General features: G+C 36.1%; 1 protein-coding gene across 1 annotated transcript in view; it reads left to right on the top strand.

Annotated features, from left to right (window-relative positions):
* MAN1A1 (mannosidase, alpha, class 1A, member 1) overlaps positions 1-6,596 on the top strand; it is a 104,573-nt gene that overhangs the window by 13,281 nt on the left and 84,696 nt on the right. The gene's annotated exons all lie outside the window — the stretch shown is intronic.

Below are 6,596 nucleotides of genomic sequence, written 5' to 3'. Positions count from 1 at the left end.
TGAAAAGGACAGTCTTACCCATAACATCAGACTGGATGGGGCTCTGAGGAACCTGATGTAGTTGTGATGTCCCTGCTCACTGCATGGGAGTTGGACCTTTAAAGGTCACTTCTAACCCAAATAATTCTATGATTCTTTGATTCTACATCCTGGGAAAAGCCTTAGGCCTACATTGTGTCCTAAAGCATGCCTGGAACAACAGGAGCCCAAACCATGTTATATAATAACCAAACCAGCCCAGAAGGGGCTGACAATGAAATGGTATGTGGGACAGTGCTTGAATTTATGTCCTGACATCTAATTTGCTCTTGAAGTTAGCTACTGAGTTGAGGAACTGCATAGAGACAGGAGATTGGCAAGATGGCAAGGATACATTCAGTCTTGTGTCCTGGCAGCACTCTTAAAGCAGAATCTCTGCTTTAAGCAAAGCTGTTTACAGAGGTCAGTCACTATGTCTGATTTTTTGAGCCACCCTGAAGCTTGAGGGTGTACTTTGCAGTTCTGATTTCCATCTTTGTACTTAGCTTTGAAAAATTCAGTGTCCTTTAAAGAAGCTTCATGCAGTGTAGAGGTTTTGCATGTACTATACCTACTATTTTGGCAACTAGAGAAGTATAGAAATTTTAAATTATGTTTCTATCTAATACCATATATAGATTAGTACACCCCCTTTCCAGGATCCCAGGATAGAAAATATTATTTGGATCTAATTATTAATGCTTCCAGGATTTATCTTGAGCTCAAATCTGTCCATTGTGTGGTAGACAGACTTTTAGAATCCAGATTATTTATTTCAGACTTCAGCGTTTACAAATTTATATTCTACTACTCTCAAATTGTAGGTATTATGTTTAACAGTCTATAACCTAATATTCTGTCTTGGAGGCAGATGGCTTTTTGAAGCTTCAATCTTGGTGCTTTTTTTTTCTCTTAAGTGAGAAAATCAGAAAGTTTCCCAGTATACCAATTTGCACCATAATAGCATTCCTTTTTTTTTTTTTTTCATTTAAAAAAAAAAAAAAGGTGTGGGGGAGGTTTGAATAAATGGGTTTGTGAGGAAGCTTAAGAGAGCCAGCAGTTGAAAACGGTTCTTTACTTTGTGGGACTATTTGTTTGTTAGTTTGCCACATAACTTGCTAGTACACTGTAAATACTAGACTTCAAAGTGACTTGATTTTGTTTTGATTATAAATAATAAATTATTTTTATGGGCTGAAAGAAGATTCTACAAATTTATTATTAAACACAGCTCTTTTGCTGCTACAGTTTATTATTGCCTTCAGTATCACTTTTTGTGTCCGTTTTAAGATCATGCAATTTGCCATTGTGGGGACTTCAGGAAGGCTAAATAGCATGTTATGCAATAGAATCATAGAATCATTGACGTTGGAAAAGGCCTCTCAGATCATCAAGTCCAACCATTAACACAACATCACCATTCTAACTAAACCATGTCCTGGAGTGCCATTTTAGTTCCCATGCAAAAGAGTCTTAGCTACATGTTTCTTGGTGGAATCACAAGGAAGTAGGCTTATAAGAAAAAATAATCACATCTACCAATTTTTTTTGTAGCAATTCAAGAGCCAGGCTTTAGCATTTCCAATAAAATATTTGCCAAAATGGTCTCCCTTTCTCTGGGCACTGAGTATTTTAGCAAGCTGCTGCTAAATTCCATTTATGGAATATGAATGAAACTTTTTTACCCCACAATTGCAAGTAATTAAAATGCTATTTAATTACAGTAGGTTAAAGTGAGCTATTGTAGTACTCTTTGTTTCTCTATCATACTTCCTGGGCTGCTTGAAAATGCTAACATTTGTTGTTCCCAACATTTGTGCTTCAGCAGAGGAATATTACTATTTAATAGTAATAATAATTACAAATCACTCTCATTTCACTTGAAATGTGGGCCCATTGTGTACATTGTTTAATCTAGAATTATATACATTATTCAGCATGGTTCCATGTAGGGTCCCTGGCTGTTCTCTTGCATACCTTGTTAACCTGCAGGAAATGGGCTGTTTGCAGTGGTATAATGTGCTGTGTAGGTCTGGGGGGAGCCACTATGTTCCTTGTGCATAGGACCAGTAGATGGAAATGCAGAAGAGGTAACTGGAGTTTTATTACATTCTTGATGAGATGAAAACAGGAGAACTGAAGGAAAGTTAAGTTTTGGAAAGAATCTCTGCAATGAAGATAGCTGAAGCAAATTATTTGGTAGGATTTGTGGCCTTATTGGGATCTTTATAAAAACTGAGAGTAAGCTCTTTATCAAGTATAAATTAAAGTGACTTGATTGCTGTGAATACATTAATCCACATTAAGAGCACACAGTATTTTTACCAATTGAATTATGAAAGATATAGCAAGTACCAGTGCTGATGAGTGCCAGGTGGAAGCTGATACTAGATAAATAAAATTGGGCTGTATTTAAAATGTTGTATTTATAAGTGGGGTGACTTCCCATGAGAAAATGTAGATGGAAATTGTTTTGGCCTTGGTCTATAAATTTGTGGAAAGAAAGACTTTCAGGAAAGAGGGGTGTTAAGGAAATGATTCACAAGGATGTGAATACCACTTTTTTGGGGATTCTGGAGGACTCAAATAGGAGAAGGGCTTCAGGAGAGCCCAGCTGACAGTAGTCTTGTTATCAAATTCAACACAGCTGGTTGAAGGTTTAGCAGTTTACAAATTGTAGATGTAACCCTCTAGTTTATGGAAGGATGAGGGAAGTAAAGTGGTGAGCTGCAGCTGAGATCAGCTTGACCCTGTCATAGGTTTGCTAAAAATACAAATAGAGAGTAACACAAGCTTTTTTGAAGATGGGACTTCCTAAGATATAGTAATCCTCCCTTTCATTACAAGGAGTTAGTTTAATAGGTTTACTAGTTAAACCTGTAATGTTCTGCAGCTTTTCCAAGTGTTTCTGAACTACGGTTCGTCCCTTGCTTAAAAAATCCCTTATTTTAGCATTTCTTCTCGTTTAGACAAAATGTAGTCACACGTTTAGTTTGATCCTTTGGTTGTAGAATTGCTTATCTGCATAGCCTGAGGTTTGAGAAAAGAGCTGTCTCCACCTTATGTAAATAGGTTTGCTTTGGTGCTATGTGTCTAGCCAGCAATGTAAATTATTTTACATCTGTTTGTCAAAATAATGCTTTCTAATCAAGGAAAAAGGATGAAATTCCATGAAGCTGTCACAGTTTTGCTGTTGCACTACATGCTGACTACATATATTGCTTTTGGTTTTCTATTTCTAAGTGCAATGAGCAGCAGTCACAAATTCTCTGGATTTCATGTACTACTTCGACTGCCTCGTCTGTGACTTGCTTATCTGAAGATTGAATAGTGAATGATAAATTATTGATCAAATGTAAGATGAAAGACAAAGTTACTCAAATAGTTCAATTAGCATAGAAGCCTTGGAAGTAAAGCAAAAATACATTGTTCCTGACATACGTATCGCTTTTCAAAACATTTTGGAATCTTTTATAAAAGGGGGGCCTCCAAAATTCGCAGCCAAGGCAAGATGATATTGCATAAGAAGAGTAAGAGCTTGGAGCAGATGGGTACTGATAAGGGTGTTTCAAATATTGTTGTATACAGGATATGGCCATGCAGTCTAATTGGAATACTAATAAAAAGACTGTAAAATTAGAGATTTTATCTATCCAGTTGGTCAGAGTTCTTTTCTATACTTGGGATCTTACAAAAGGAACATAGGAGTAGTTTTAAAATAGGCATGTCCAGTCACTTCTCCATACAGAAGTTCCTATAGATAAGATTGAATTACCTCTTACACCTGCTGTGTATAAAATGATAGTTCAAAAGAGAAGGCTAAACATTAAATTAAAAAAAATAAAGTAAAATAATTCTGGCCTCTTTAACTGGTGTAGAAACTTTGGGAATTGCATATGAAGATTTTCCCTATATATTTTGGCACTGTTAAATGGATCATAAGGTATTAGTGTGCAGCTGGATCTGAGAGCCAAGTCAAGAATAATGTTGCTTACGTAGGATTTGGCTGCTGAGTAGAAATATACAGACTTATTTATATAAACTAGGTAGATGATGATTAAAATATGAAGAGAGGGTAATTATCAGGGTGTGGCATCTTAAATGTGAAATACAAAAAAAATAATATTAAAAATCAAACCAGAAGGAGGATAAAGATGGTGTAGCAGAAATCTGGTACATTTAGGACAAGTTCACTTTTCTTAACACACTGGTTTTTTGCATGAACTCTCCATCTGGGGATGATTGTTTCTTTGGCATAAAATTATGAAACTTCTTTAACTGCTTCGCAAATTGCTCTAATTCCTGTGCTTTCTGAGAATGCTAGAAGCCTGGTATAATGAGTTTAAGAGCAACTATTAAACATACAGCTTTCAAATCTACCATTCATGAAGTGTCTGTCCATTTCCTGAATTGCATCTGCTTCAGTGGCTTGTATAAAGATTTTAGTAAGAGATGAGGATTTTGAACAAAGGTTCAGTGGTGTGTGCAAGTGAAGTATTGGAAATCTGGTAACATTAAAACAATGGTTAGCTTCAAGAAATGTCTTGAAATAGCACTACTTGAGCAAACGTTCAGGATTTCAGTGTAATTAATCTTTGTGGCTCGACAGTAAAATCTTTATTCACATTACTTCAAAGTCATCTTTTTGTCTATAATTGAATTCCAGAAGCATACATACTGAGCTTTTCTTAAAAGGCCTTTGCATTCCTTGAAAGACAGCAATGGTTTGTGACTTAAATGGCCGTACTAAATCAGGAAAGGCAAAATACAAGTTTCTGGAGACAAAATATTCAGCTCATATATTACTCAATTTACTTGGAGCAATTCTAAATCAAAAAGTAATTTAATTCAGTCCTTACAGGAAACAAAGTGTCTGGGATATCTGATTAAGTCATTTCCTTGTCTGATACCTACCTCTTTGCTGTTTCAACTTTCTCACATCAAAGAAAAGTTCTTGGCATGTGCTGAGGCTCAGGATTGAAATGGAAAGAACCTGAACTTCTGAAGAAGGTTCTCAAGTAAAATAGTATTTATAGGAGTTTCAGCTAGCTCAAGTTCCAGGAAAGAGAAAGTGTCCTTAGCATTCCTTTAATCATCCTTTCTTCAGTTAGATCAGATCAGCCTTTCTTAAGTCAAATCAATTCTCTACTTGCTGTTTTGTGCATTGGATGTATTTAGACTTCTTCATTTAATCTGGAGTTCTTTTATACAGGCAGCCTACCTAGCAGATGAACAGCTGTATTGTCTAGTTTGTTCACATTTCTAGAGTATTTCAAGGTTTTACATCTGTCACCCCAGGACTACCATATATTGTGATATAATAAAAAGAAATTTACAGAAATGGCAGTAGTTAAAATTGAATACCTGTTTCCAGTTCCTTCATTCTCTGTCTTACTGGATTCAGTGAGACAATGACTGAACACTTGGAAGCAGAAATACTGAACAGCTCTTTGCAACATGTCTAGATACCTTTTCTTACCCAGAGTGCCTGGCAAATTTAAAAGCATGAAGTAATATTTCTAGTAAGTAATCTAGTGCTGTTTTCTTCTGCAAAGGCAGTATACTAGAATTTAAAATCCACAGAAAATGGGGAGCAACATTTCCCTCCTACATAAACTGACATCTAAATGTTTAAACTGCTTAAGTACAAAAACAAGCTGAGTGAGAAAAGCCTTCAAGTCCTTTGCAAGAAAATCCCACAGCTCTACCATCATTGATTTCTATTGAATATAACTATAGTGTATGTCAGCAAGTAATAGATAAAAACACTACTCAGCAGAAGAAAGATCAACCCAGAACACACTAAAGTCCAACACCTTACTTACATCCCTGATTTTAAAAGGCTGACTGCTGGGTGCCATTTTTCTATAGAAATGCAAATTATAAAAAGTAGTAGTGTATTAAAAAGGCAAAAAAGAAGAAACTTGAATAGATCAACTTTTCAGCCTCTTGAATGGATTGGATGCTGTGTGTTTGGGTAAAATTGGAACTGACTTGGTAAAGAACAAGAGAAGGTAGTGATCATGAGATTCAGATTCTTCGGTTAGATTTGAATTGAAAAAGGCAGAGTAGAATGTGTTCTGAGTTTTGAAACAGGCAGTGGCTGTATCTATACTGCTCAATACAGCACATCTGGTCTGTGTCATTGGTAAAGACCAGGCTAGCTTGGGAAGGGCTGTCACTGTTAATAGTGAAAGATTACCTCCTTCCTAGTGAATGGTGACACATCTATAATGAACATCAAGTTGACTTAATTTGAATGCTACCTTCCATTTTACAATAAACTGCATTTAGACTTGAGGTAGGAAAATTCTTGTTACGACTTTCTGATCAAGAACTTAAAAGATCTGGGAAATGATGGTGTGAGGTTAGGTAGTGCAGGACAGAGGATCTAAAAGCACGTTTTGTGGGTGAGAGCAGAATCATTTGCAGGAAAGTGCTTAAATATGTGGATTTGGAGAATGTCCAGGTGGAAGAGTTAAACAGCATGAGGGTGGTGGAGAAGCTATTTTGTTGACATGAGAAAGAGAAGGAAATATTTTAATATGCCTGAAGTTCGCTTATGTTGGCTTTCCCTA

This window comes from Chaetura pelagica, unplaced genomic scaffold (genome assembly GCF_000747805.2).
Source record: "Chaetura pelagica isolate M959 unplaced genomic scaffold, ChaPel_1.0 scaffold90, whole genome shotgun sequence".
Taxonomy (NCBI): Eukaryota; Metazoa; Chordata; class Aves; order Apodiformes; family Apodidae; genus Chaetura; species Chaetura pelagica.
This window is presented reverse-complemented; position numbering and strand designations above follow the sequence as displayed.